The 14,597-nt window shown below is 35.0% G+C and overlaps 1 long non-coding RNA gene across 1 annotated transcript; it reads left to right on the forward strand.

Annotated features, from left to right (window-relative positions):
- The first annotated feature begins 12,350 nt into the window (after nt 1–12,350).
- LOC136226158 (uncharacterized) lies at nt 12,351–13,003 on the forward strand. Its single transcript, XR_010687620.1, has 3 exons — nt 12,351–12,437; nt 12,757–12,852; nt 12,941–13,003. It is a non-coding gene; the product is annotated as an uncharacterized lncRNA (long non-coding RNA).
- The last annotated feature ends 1,594 nt before the right edge of the window (nt 13,004–14,597 follow it).

Below are 14,597 nucleotides of genomic sequence, written 5' to 3' on the forward strand. Positions count from 1 at the left end.
AAAATGCACGAAATTACCTTAGTTTATCACTATTTATCAATACATAGTTCGATGTAACAATTAAATAACGTCCAAACCAATCCGTACAAATTTCATTAGATTGGAGTAAAATGTTACTTGTAAATTTGTAAACCTTAAAGACAAAATCTTACCAGTTTGTCGTGAGGGGCCAAAAACAACAGGGATCCCCAATTTAATTTGGGTAGGGATCCTCTAGAGTTGAAAAGCCTCTAGAGTTGGTGGAATTGTAACCTCAGCCATTAATTGCAACATTAATGGATAAGATTTAATTGATAAATTTTAATATTTAATTAGTCATTTATTGATCAATCAAATATCATCCATTCATTTTGTAATTAATGATTGAGATGTATATAACTCCACCAACGCTAGAGGATTTCAACTCTAGAGGATCTCTACCCATTTAATTTTATGCATCCTTTTTTCCATGGTTTATCAATATTGAAAGAAACTCAGAAATCGCTATGGAGAAGAAGAAACGCAAGTACATGAAACAGAGCTAACTTTGATATGGAGTGATTTTAATTCCTAATACAGAAACTATATACCACAAATTTAAGCTCTAATCCCATATGTAGATGTAAGAAAACCAAAAAAAAAAAAAAGTGCTTTAACACAAATCCAGAAATGATGCAGAAAATTCTCAAAAGAACAGATTCAACATCCAATTGCAATACTTGCCAATTATATTGTCCAGTTAAAAAGCCATCTTCTGCGTGTCATTCTTCTTCATCCCTATATGTCATTATGCTGACTTTTTTTTTTGCTGAGACAGAATTACTGTGTAAAAGTGCATCAATTACTGTGTGAAACTACACTATTAAAATTATCAAAAACATCAAGGTAAATCTGAGTATGGAAATAAAACATTAAAGTTGGCATAAAAAAAGATGACTCAATGCACTCATCAAGCCATCAGATGATGATCATTCTTTGCATCAAATTCTTCAAGCATATATTGCAAATTTCTCTAAATGTGCTTCATTTTCTATAAAGGATCACAATCAAGCAAATCATCATTTTAATTGTTCCTCCAGCATCAAAGTTTTAAGGTGACATAAACTATAACACCAATGTGGCAAATATAAGATGAGTAAACATAAACTGTTACTCATATTTGGTTCATGAAACCCATCAACCTAAGACTGATACAATAAACAGTTTCACATAAATTAAGATCTAATTCATTCAGCACAACAATCTATTCATTTATGGGGGCATTTGTTTTGGGGGTTCCAGAAAATGGTAAGTAAATGATGAGGGTTCATTTCTTTTGTTGGTGTTTGTTTTATTAATTCAATCATTTCTTTTACCCTATTTTAGTTTTGGGTTTACCCCTAAAACCTCTAATCCCATTCCCACAACCTCCCTAAGATTTTCCGTTCCCTTTCCTCTCTCTCACTAATTTGAAGGGTAAATTTCATCGATGGTGTACAACTTTTACCTAATTTCACATTTTGGTGTACAACCTTCAATTTGTCTCGCTAATGTGTACGAACTTATAGGTGACCTCCCAATTTGGTGTATGGCCGGTGAAAATGACCCGTCAATCCAAAGTCAAAACGCCAACTCATCATTTTTTTTTCTTATCCATTTATAAAAAGGGACACACATGTTGTAATTACAAAATTAACCTCATTCCTAAATAAAAAAAAAACACTCTCCATCTTCCCTTTTCTCTCTCTTTCATTTTTGTGTAAATCCTTTCTCTCTCTAACTCCCCTCTATCTCTCTCCCTTCAATCCTTTCTTTCCAAATTACACCCTTTAATCCGGCTACTAGTCATGGCTGGTCTATTCAAATAGGTTTTGGTGTTATGAAGCACGTTGGAATAAACTTTTGGTCAGTGGTAACTTTTCTATCCTTTGATTTTTTATTTTTTCCTTCTAATATCCTATCATTTTTGTTATATGTTCTGAATTTTGACCAATGTTACCTATTAAACTCTGTAGTTGTGCCTTGTTTAGGTGTTTTAGGATGTATAATTGGGTTAATCGGTCTTTGTCCTCACCTCTTTGCATAGCTTGGAGTTTTCAGACCAAATCCACACTTGCTGGCCTCACTGGTTGCAACTATCAAGGTATTACACTCACTGATTGAAAATAAATGATCCTTAATAATTTATTTGATTAATTGGTTCTTTGGGAATGGTCAAGATGTTTGTTTTATGAAATGTGTTATTAAGTTCATTATGTGCATGTAAATACTTGCTGGGATTATGAATCAAGGGTAGAAATTTGAACTCTGGTTTGCTATAAAAAATACATCAAATAATATGATAGTATACAAGATAGAAGATGAATAAGTTGAAGAGAAATGGCATCAACATGGAAAGGATTCAAGCAATTGACATCATGTAGGCAAATTGCATAATTAACAATGAGGTTCCACTTTATCTGAAAGACAGAGTTTGCATGATAAATCATACCTTGTTAATGAAGAGCACGTTAGAGTTGAAGAACTAAAAACTGAAAATTGTGGAGGACTAAATATATAATTTTGAGGGACTAATTAGTTTATAGGATACAAAATAAAGAGTCAAGGTACAAAATACATGGTATAAAAAACAACTAAGGACTTAGGACTATATTCTTCGGATACACTACCATCTCAAAAAATGAGACCTCTTTATATAAGAAGTCTAATACATTATTTCTTGACAAATCCAAACATAACCCATACCAAACCCATACATAGACTTTGACACCTATATTTCACACCCATATTTTGATTTTGAAAAACAACTATTTAATTCTTTCTTTTCACATGCTTTTGTTTTATTTTTTATTTTTTTATTGTTATTATTTTTTTTAAATCAAAAATTAAGTTTATTACTTATTATTACTATTATTTTAACATGCTCCCTTAAACTTAATTTTCCGTGACTCCCAATAGAGTTCTCAAATGACTGAACACATCGTGCTTCAGCGGCTTCATGAAAATATCTGCAATTTGATCTTGAGTTTTCACGTACTTTAGTGTCACTTCTTTTTGCTTAATGCAATCCCGAATAAAATGGTACCTCGTATCAATGTGTTTACTCTGATCATGAAACACTGGATTTTTCGCTAATGCCAGTGCAGACTTGTTATCGATAAAAATATCCGTTGGATCATTTTGAGTCATCTGAAATTCTTCTAGCAATTTTCGGAGCCAAACCGTATGACAGACACATGAGGTTGCAGCAACATATTCAGCTTCACAGGTTGACAACGTCACAATTGCCTGCTTCTTCGAACTCTATGTAAATGCAGTATCACCCAGAAAAAATACAAAACCAGTTGTACTTTTTCGGTAATCCTTGTCACCGGCCCAATCACTATCACAGTATCCAACTAATTTGAAATCGTCAATTTTTGAATAAAGTAATCCCAAATTAGTTGTACCTTTCATGTAACGGATAATTCTTTTTGCTGCATTCCAATGTGACACCGTTGGGGCTTCCATGTATCGACTTACTAAGCCGACTGCATAAAGAATATCCGGTCTCGTACACGTCAAATATCTGAGACTTCCGACCAAGCTTCGGAATAATGTCGGGTTGACTCTGTCTCCACCTTCATCTTTTGTCAACTTGATTCCACATTCGACTGGCGTGCTGACGGAATTACAATTTTCCATCTTAAACTTCTTTAAGATCTCCTTTGCAAAACCACTTTGAGAAATAAAAATTCCGTCGTCATTCTGCTTCACTTCAATGCCAAGATAATATAACATTAGACCAATGTCAGTCATCTCGAACTCACGAGTCATTGTCTTCTTGAACTCCTCAAACATCTTAGGATTGTTCCCTGTAAAAATGAGATCATCCACATACAAACATACAAGTAACATATCTCCATTTTTCACCTTTGCATACAGGGCATATTTATGTGGGCATTTGACAAAGCCATTTTCTTGAAAATATTTGTCAATGCGACTGTTCCAGGCTCGTGGTGCTTGCTTGAGACCGTAAAGTGCCTTTTTCAATTTTAGCACTTTATTTTCTTGACCTTTCACAACATACCCAGGTGGTTGCTGGATATAAATTTTCTCTTCCAGATATCCGTTGAGAAATGCAGATTTCACGTCCATTTGATGGATTCTCCACCCGTGTTGAGCAGCTACAGAAATTACCAGTCTGATACTCTCCATTCTGGCAACAGGAGCAAAAACTTCATTGTAGTCAATTTCGGGTCGTTGACTGAACCCTTTCGCCACCAATCTTGCTTTGTGTCGGACAATTTCACCGTTTGCATCTTTCTTTGCTTTGAACACCCATTTTACTCCAATGGGTTTTTGACCGGCCAGAAGTGATGTCAGCTCCCATGTTTTATTTTTCTCGATTGAATGAATCTCCTCTTCCATGGCTTGTCTCCATTTTTCATCCTTCATTGCTTCTTCTGGATCTGTTGGTTCATCATTAACAAAATGACAATAAAGAGTTAATTCATCATCGAGATTTCTTGTTACATCATAGAGATCTTTAATAGGTATGATTTTTTTTGGCTTTCCGGGCGGATGTTCATCTGAACTGTATCCATCACTCGAGGACGAACTCGAACTGGATGAGCTTGCTGATGTCGAACTGGTTACTGGTGTTGTGGCTGCGACTGTGGCTGGTTCTTCCTGATCATTGTCTTCATCCATGAAAGGATAAAAACTGTAGTTGTTTTCTTTTTCACCGGTCCAGTCCTAAACTACTTCTTCATCAATAGTGACATCTCTACTGATGACGATTTTCTGAGTTTGAGGATCGAACATTTTGTACCCTTTGGAATGTTCTGAATAGCCCACAAACAAATATTTCTTGCTTTTATCATTTAGCTTCTTGCGTTCTTCATCCGGTACATGGACATGAGCAACACTGCCAAAAACACGCAAATGAGAAATACCAGGTTTTATTCCACTCCATGCTTCTTGTGGAGTTTGATCCCAAACACTGACAGTTGGCGATCTGTTCAACAGGTAGACAGCACAGTCTACTGCTTCGGCCCATAACTCCTTCGGTAAATTTTTGCTTTTTAACATGCTCCTCACCATGTTGAGCACCGTTTTGTTCTTTCTTTCTACTACGCCATTTTGCTGAGGTGATCTGGGAACTGAAAGGAAATGACGGATTCCATGCTTTTCACAAAATTGCTTGAAAGAGATGGACATGTATTCACCGCCTCTGTCTGATCTGAGTGCTTTAATAAAATGGCCACTTTCTTTCTCCACTTGGACTTTGAATTTTTTAAATGCCTCAAAAACTTCTGTTTTTTCCTTCAAAAAATATACCCAAGTTTTTCTACTATAATCATCAATGAAAAGTAGAAAATATTTATTTTTACCCAGGGACTGTGGAGTGATCGGTCCACACACGTCTGTGTGAACTAGCTCAAGCGGCGCCTTTACTCTTGACATGGACTCCTTTGGAAAACTGGTTCTGAATTGTTTTCCAACAAGACATCCTTCACACAGTTGATGAGGCTGGTCAATGTGAGGCAATCCGTTTACCATCTGCTTCTGTCCCAACTGCTTCAGTCCTCCAAAATTAAGATGTCCGTACCGTAAATGCCAAAGCCAGGGGGAACTTTGCACACAAGCTTTCAAACATTTGGCCACGTCCGTCTGAATGTTAATTGTGAACATTCTGTTTCTCGCCATAGGTACTCGTGCAATCAGCTCCTTTTTCTCATTCAACAGGAGTAGTTTCCGGTCCACCATGTGAACTTCATAATTTTTCTCCAATAACTGTCCCAAACTCAAAATATTGCTTTTCATGCTAGGAACATAATAAACATTATCAATAAACTGGTGAGCGCCGTTTTTGAGCCGAATAAGAATTGTTCCTTTGCCTGTAATAGGAACCTTGGAGGAATCTCCAAATACAACATTACCGCGAACGGATTCATAGAGCTCCACGAACATCTTCTTGTCACCACACATATGGTTACTTGCCGCATTGTCAAGATACCATATATTATTTTCGCGATTTTCTTCACCTTCGTAGGTAAGTAACACAGTGCCAGTTACTTCCTCATCTTGAATATTATTGGCAGTCTCCTCTACCTCCTTAGGCGGACTCCAACATTCTACCGCGTAGTGACCATGCTTGGAGCAATTATAACACTGAATATTGGACTTGTCACGTCCTTCATTCGGTCTCCAGTTTCCTCTTCCTTGACCGCGTCCTCGGCCTTTTCCTCTGCCTCTAGTGAATTGAGTGCTTCTGTCATTGTTGTTGTTGTCGTTTTCATTTCTGCCTTGATTTCTTCCACGTCCTCGTCCTCTACCATTTCCTCCTCGACCTCTTCCGCGTCCTCTGCCGAAATGACTACTTTCGCCATTTTTAAACACAGTCTTCGTTGCTAAGACTTGTTCTGCGGAATCTTCTTTTCGTTTCTCAAACCGCTCCTCACGTGCTTGTAATGACCCTACAACTTCATCAACGGACATTTCGTTGATGTCTCTGGACTCCTCCATAGCCACCACTACGTAATCAAATTTTGGAAGTAGTGATCTCATAATTTTTTCAACAATTCTGGACTCTTCAATTTTTTCTCCATACTGCCGCATCTGATTTACGACAGATTTTACTCGGGATGAGTAATCACTGATGGCCTCCGTCTCTTTCATCCTCATCGTCTCAAATTCTCCTCTCAGCATCTGCAAACGAACCTTTTTAACTTTCTCCTCCCCTTGAAGAGAAACTCGTAAGATTTCCCACGCTTGTTTCGCGGTGGTAGCTTCGGCCACTTTCTCGAACATTAATTCATCCAAACCTTGATGGATGAGAGTAAGCGCCTTTTGATCGCTTTTGCGATTTTTCTGCAGAGTATCTTTTTCTGCATGTGTCAACGTTGCCTCGTTGGTCGGGACTACGTAGCCTTTTTCGATAATATCCCAGACATCTTGACATCCGAGTAACGCCTTCATTCGAATACACCAACTTGAATAATTGGTTTTGGTGAGCTGAGGGTATTGATAAGGAAGTTTGAGACCATCTGACATTTTTATAGGGTCTTTGAAACACTCAGTTTTGAGACAATAAAATTATTTTTGCGGAAGACTGACTCTCGTAACGTGTCTCTGATACCACTTTGATAGAGTTGAAGAACTAAAAACTGAAAATTGTCGAGGACTAAATATATAATTTTGAGGGACTAATTAGTTTATAGGATACAAAATAAAGAGTCAAGGTACAAAATACATGGTATAAAAAACAACTAAGGACTTGGACTATATTTTTCGGATACACTACCTTCTCAAAAAATGAGACCTCTTTATATAAGAAGTCTAATACATTATTTCTTGACAAATCCAAACATAACCCATACCAAACCCATACATAGACTTTGACATCCATATTTCACACCCATATTTTGACTTTGAAAAACAACTATTTAATTCTTTCTTTTCACATGCTTTTGTTTTCTTTTTTATTTTTTTATTGTTATTATTTTTTTTAAATCAAAAATTAAGTTTATTACTTATTATTACTATTATTTTAACAGAGCATACCACATTTTTGTGGAAATTGAGAGTTTCTAGAGAAAGGAAAATAATTGTACAATGATAAACTTGTTACACATCTTATTTATACATGCATAATGTGAATGTGGATGATCTAAAAGTGAAGTACAAATTAACTAAACAACCATATTTCTTTAATCCCCTGCATTGTTGTCCTAGCTAACTTTAGCTTGCCAGATCGGAACTTAACATGTTGCATTTCTGCTGAAGTATTTTAGCTCCCCGGGAACGGAAAGGCCGGATCCACTACGGTCCTCTGCTGGATCTCCTGTGGGTGTGGCTGCTTTCATCATTTTGGTGCTTATTTTGGTCCAATTCCAGTATTCCTTTATTGATAGCTGGTTTTGATATCTATATATACTTCTTATCAGTAATGGATTCTGGATTCACTATTAGTCTGTCTTATGAAATTTTCCAGTACTTATAGTAATTAGTGGCTACTCAAATCCCTTTGGATTCAGTCAAGTCCCTCTGAATTTGTCACTGGTTCTTGTGTTGGATTTATTTTGTCCTCATACATATTGATTATAGAGTCTAATCATATATTGTAAACCACCCGCTGCCCATAAGTTCTGTTTCGTTACATGTTAATTTGGAAGGTCCCTACATTAGGAGAAACTTCTCTGTTGATTCAATATGAGTTTAAATGATCTCTGCAGCACTTGTCTTGTCTGACATCTTGCTGTAGCTAGTGCAGTTTGACATTTTGCTTGTTAATTGATTCCCTGATTTGATTATTTTTCTTGGGTTTTTTCAACAGTTATAAGATAAGGAAACATGAAATTGGTTTTGGACGTCTTAAGATATATCTCAAAAGATGATTTTAGAGTTCTTATTGCTGTTGAGATGGGAATGAACTCTTATTTTTGGTATTATTTTATCTCTTTATTTTGTTTATAATATCTTGATATCTGATAGACATTTAAGATATATTTGAGTTATTATAACTTCAATAGGCATTGTGTTATTATAACTTCACATTCTGTTGATAATTTCATTCACCAAAAGTTAACTTTTAATTTGTACTAATTTACATTCTTGTGCTGTTACAACTTGCCATGGATATTTTTATAATTTTTGTGAAGAATTCTCTTTTCAAATGTATGTTTAATTTTTACATTCTTGTCCTGCTCCTCTTATTTCCGATTTTTCGTTTCCTTTTTTCATTTGTTTTCTTCTTCTAATCCCTTTTCATGTATAATTTCTTCTCTACAGATTCAGGGAGAACTTAATCGTTGTACAAAAAGTGGATTGCTGGAGTTTGTTGATCTGTTTCTATTCAGTTTTCAGTTTCGATCAGATTCAGGACTAAAATCGTTGGAGTTTGTGGGTTAATACCTATATGCAAGGTAAAGAGTTTCCTCTTGCGAATTTACTATATTGAAGCATGTATTGTAGTTGACTTTAAGCCATGTTCCTTAAAAATTGGTTATCAAATGCTGAGTCCGCTATTTTGAGACTGTCCCGTTGTTCATGCTCTGCTGTCTCCGCTATTCATGCTCTGATGTCCTGTTTTTGTTACTGTCCTGCTGTTTTTTTAACTATGCTATGTATTTAATGCTTGTTGTTCGTACTGTGTTTCTTTAGATTTGAACTCCTTATTTCCAAGCTGGGTTGTCTTCATAAATCATGTTGTGTCATAACTTTTATGTCTATTATTCCATACAGAATTTGTAGTTTACATTTGCCTATGATTATGAAAGTTGTTGCATGTCCTGTTTCCTAATATTGTGTCCTTTCGATTCTTGGCTGCTGGCATAAAAAATCATTAACACATGTTCTGTCTCCTTGCTTGTGCATTTGTGCTATTTTAATTTTCAAATTAAATGGATGATACGAACTTGTTTTATTGGAGTTGCAACGTGATTGTCATTTCGATTTGTTCTGTTTATTGTAGGAAACTTATGAACATCTTACCCAAGTTAAAATTGAACAGACAATTGAGTAAATTGTTCACTCTATTGATGAATTAAGAGCGTTCTACCGGTATCCTAGAAATTTAAGATCATTGTCATTTAAAGTTCTGCTGATGAATCTAATTAGGTGTTAATACTGTAATTCTTGAGATAAGAACAACACTTGAGACTTATGCCTTAATGGCTTCAATGTTTATATATATATATATATATATATATATATATATTGACTTAATCTTTGAATATTATTTATGAATGTATATTTTTCGTTTCATGAATTATTAATTAAATATGTTCAATTTATTGTGAAGTTTGCTTGTAATTGTAATTATAAATAATCTTAAATTTGATTGGTAATGTCATCTTCAATCATTGTTGGGTTTGTTGGAACATGCATTACATAAACTAGGTATTGATCCATGGTTTGGTTATTTGGTGTCTGATGTATTTGATAAATTGGGTAGTAAGATGAGACCAGGTGAGGGTGAGGCTGGGGGATATAATGTGTGTCTGTGTGCATATATTGCTGCTGATCATACTGTCTGTATATATTAGTGCAGTCCGTAAGAAAATTTGATGAGAAAAAGTATCCAAAATTTTACCGACGGAAATTCTGTTGAAATTCGACGGTAACCGATATGTGGTGCATGGTGCTTCTTTGCCAGTTAGCAACCAGATTCGGTCGCAAAAACAAGTCACAGAATTTACAACCGCATTTTGCAGCCGACTATTCGGTTGCTAAATGAGCAACCGATAATGAAAATAACAGGTTGGTGATGTTACCAACACGCTACTTAGCGACCGAAGTGATTCGGTTGCTAAATGCTAGATTCCGGTTGCTAAACAACATTAGCGACCGAAAATTCGGTTGCTAACTCGCTGTTTTCTTGTAGTGCAATGCAAACCAAAGCCAATCCAATCGAACTTTATGGAGTATTCATGGGTTGGATAGATTATTTACTACCAATCCATGAATTCGTTGATTGATTGGATTTGATATTGGTTTTTATATCCAATAACCATTGGATTGGAAATAGGTTGATTCGCACATACCTTTAGCAAAAGTTGATGTACTAATGAATCCATTTCACCGACAAAATGATGAGGACATCTCCAACAAGGGTCCGAGAAAGATCGCCGACTGCCTCGATGCTAGCAAGACAGCCTAACGGAATGGGGGAGGAGCTGAAATTCCAGCTGACACGGCGTGTCAGCTGGACGAAGAACCTTTTGTCCAATTTTAACAACTTGACATGCCGTGTCAAGTTGAATTTCAGCAGCTCCGAATTCCGTTCCTTGTTATGCCTAATTTCCTTTTTGGTCCTTGTTTTTCTCCCTTTTGCCCCATTAAACAATGACCAACCCATCCTTATCCCTTATCTTTACCATTTTATCCTTTTAAGTATTATATATATATATTTAGTTATAGGTTATTACCCTTTTATGTAATTAACCAATTAGGTTTGGGATGTTATAAATACATATCTTTCTCTTTGTAATGTCATCTTTTATCAAATTAAAAATTATACCTTCTTTGAAGCTTTGTGTTAAGGTTTTCAACCTTCAACCATGGGGGATTTCATTATTCCTACAGTTTAGTCCGTAAAAACCCAAGATTAACTCCTACAAGTTTAGCTTGTGAAGAACTTCTTTGTTAGTTTAGGATTAAAATAACACGTTCCGAGACCGATCCATATCATTTGGTATCAAAGCCGATCGTTTTCCTAAACGGAGACTTCTTTCGACAATGATTACACCGAGTGAACTACAAGCCATCAAAGAGCGTGTTGAAGCCAAGACAAAGGAGATAGAGCTTGAGTATGTCGAGATGTTGAGAAAGACAAGAGAGAACTTGGAGCAAGAAGAGATGGAAAGACTCCAAAGGGGAACCCGAAATAGTAGAAGGCGACAACATCGAGCCCAACAGAAAAAGGATGATGAAGCCATTATTTTGCATCCTCAAAGTTCAACCCAAATGTTTCCTCCATTATACAAGGAAGAGGTAAACCCAACATTTTCAAATTCTCATATGGATATTATGAGTGAATGTATTTCTAATGAGGAATTGAATGTTTGTGATGTGGGTTATGATGTTGAAGTGGATTTAAATTCTCATTTTGGGATAATTGATAATTATGTTGTGAATGACAATGTGAATATGTGTGTGGATGAAGGAGTTTTTGTAGGTGAAGAAATTGTGAAAAACTATGTAGCAATTGATGCTCCCCAAATGTTTGATGAAATGCCTTTTAAGCATACATATGTATGCATGAAGACATTGATGATATTTGCCTTGAAGGTGGTTCGACCATGTCGGGTTGTATCATGTCTTGTGAGTCGGGTGGCTTGGCACGTGAGTTAATTGGCTTGAACTATAGGGAGAAGCGGGAGGAAACGAGAGGTCATGAGAAAAGATGGATCGTGGACGAAGAGGGAAATGAATTTGAATGCAATCATGACGAAGAAGAGTTAGAAGAGGAGATTGATGAAGATGAGAACCAATCCGAGAATGAGCTAGAAAGAAACAATGTTTTAAAACCCAGACCGGACCGGCCGGTCGAACCGGTCGAACCGTGAACCAGTCCAGTATCCCGTCCGGTTTTACCTATACAGGTTTAAAGGTATCAAACCACATCAAATCGGGGTTGAACCGCGAACCGGTGTTGAACCGGTGAACCGGATTAACCCCGGTTTTTTTACCATTTTTTGAATTTAAAAGATTAGTATTACTGAAACAATTTAATTACTGAAATAAAAATTAAATTAAACAAATAAAGAAACTTAACAGCCTCTTTTCTTCTGCGCTGCGTTCTTCCACATTTCCCCCAAAAATCGTTGAACCCTAATTCTTCTTTTTCTTCTCCCACAGCCTCGTTTCTGCGCTGCGTTCTTCCATTTCTGCACTGCGTCCTAATTGTTGAACCTCGTGCGTTCCATGGTAGAATCTCTCAACTCAGCGATTCCATCAATCTGATCGCCCAGGCTCTTGTCGTCTATTAGAAGGTATGCGATTCAATTTTTTTTTTTGTTTTGCAATGAGTTGATCATATTCCATTTCTTTTATTCAGTTTAGGTAATTAGTTTTACATTTAAAGAAGTGAGTTTAGTTTGTTCTATGGGTTCAGTTTGTAAATCGGCAGATTATCTTCTTCTGGTTTGTTGTGTGATAGTAAATTGGTTTGAATATTGCAATGCAATGCCTGCTTCATTTTTTAAATTAAGTAAAATCAGAAAAATCATTATACTCACAAATTGAATAAGAACTTGTATGATCCTGTTGATTACGAGTCAATTGATAAGACCGAGTTTTGGACGGTGGAAGAAGTACAAGAAGGGGAACTTGACATTGATGAATTGGAGAATATGATTGAGGAATATCCAAGAGTTAGTGAAGAATCTTCCTCCGTTGCTATTGAAGGTTTGCTTTTAAAAATTTAATGCATTTCAAATCTTTTTTATTTATATACAAGTTACTAGTAAACCTTATTTTATTTTTATTTATTTAGAGAATGAAGAAGATGAGTTGGAGAAACCGGATGAGGACGATGAACTTATTGATGATGGTTTAAGAGGAATGAATGATGTTGATGATGAAGATTGGATGAAAGCAATGATTGGTGTTAATTAATTTAATTTTAATCTTAAGTATTGTGTTAAACTATGAGTTTGATTTTAGATGTGTGAATTTTTAATTAATGTGTTAAATTAATGATTGGTTATTGATGTGTGAATTTTTAATCTTTAATTAGTATGTTAACTTAAGAACTGTTTATTTATAGGTATAAAAATTTTAATTTTATGTTCAATAAAACAGGATTTTATTATATATATATATATATATATATTTAGGTTATCCGGTTGAACCAGTCCGGTTGAATCGGTTGAACCTATTGAACCTTGAACCAGTTGTCTCACCGGTTCAACGTCCGGTCCGGTTTTCAAAACATTGGAAAGAAAGGAGGAACATGATTACTATGAAGGCGAATTCGAGGATGAGGTTGAAGAGAGAGAGAACGCTTCCGAAGATGAATTACGTGAGGATGGTGAACTTTGTTATAGTAAAAACACCAAAATGTGAAAACACAAAAAGTGAAAAAAATGAAAAATATGAAAAACATTTTTAATGTTAAAAACACAAAAATGTGAAAAATGCATTTATAACGTTTTTTCATATTTTTCTATCTTTGGAATTTTGTTTTTACGTTTTTTCTTGTTTTTCAAGTTTTCTTATTTTCGCGTTTGTTCATATTTTCATATTTTGCGTTTTGTCTCATTTTCATGTTATTCACGTTATTGTGTTTTTTTTTGCATTTTTTCATTTTGTCGCGTTTTCACATTTTATTTTTCTCTTTTTACCTTTTTTGTTTTATTCACGTTTGTGTATTTTCGCATTTGTTACTTTATCGTATTATTCACGTTTTTCATGTTTTTCGAATTTTTTCATGTTTTGTATTTTTTACGTTTTCGCTTTTTGTTTTGTTTGTTCCGTTTTTCACGTATTCTCACGTTTTTGTGTTTTAGCATTTTTCACGTCATCGTGTTTTTTGTATTTCTTCAAATTTTTGTGTTTTTCGTACTTTTCACGTTTTTATATATTTCATGTTTTGTCTCTTTTTCGCGTTATTTCTGTTTTATGTTTTTTCGTGTGTTTTTTTTCGTTTCAGTGTTTTTCGCGTTTGTTCATGTTTTTCACGTTTTTTTAATATTCTCGTGTTTTGTCACGTTTCCATGTTCTTCACATTTTTTCGTATTTCATATTTTTCGTATTTCATTTGTTTCGTATTTTTACATTTTTTTAATATTTTCTCCATTTTTTCTCATTTTCATGTTTTTTAATGATATAAATTATAGATTCGTCAAAATTTATAGGATTTGAGAAATTGAATAGTGAGAAGATTGAGGATGTAATGGAGGGTAATTTTATAAATTACAAAAACACAATTTTTGAAATAGTTATTTCTTAAATTGAAGAATAACTATTCCATGAAAATAAGGAATAAGGAGTCCATGGATGGAACAACTATTCTATAAAAAAAAAAAAATTAAACTACAGGTCGGAATAACTAATCTATTCTCATTTTATTCCACGAACCAAACGAGCCTCACTTTCCTTAAAGATTGAAAAACTGTAAAAGCTGCTTTTATGAAAAGCTATAATTTGTA

This window comes from Euphorbia lathyris, chromosome 4, assembly GCF_963576675.1.
Source record: "Euphorbia lathyris chromosome 4, ddEupLath1.1, whole genome shotgun sequence".
Lineage (NCBI taxonomy): Eukaryota > Viridiplantae > Streptophyta > Magnoliopsida > Malpighiales > Euphorbiaceae > Euphorbia > Euphorbia lathyris.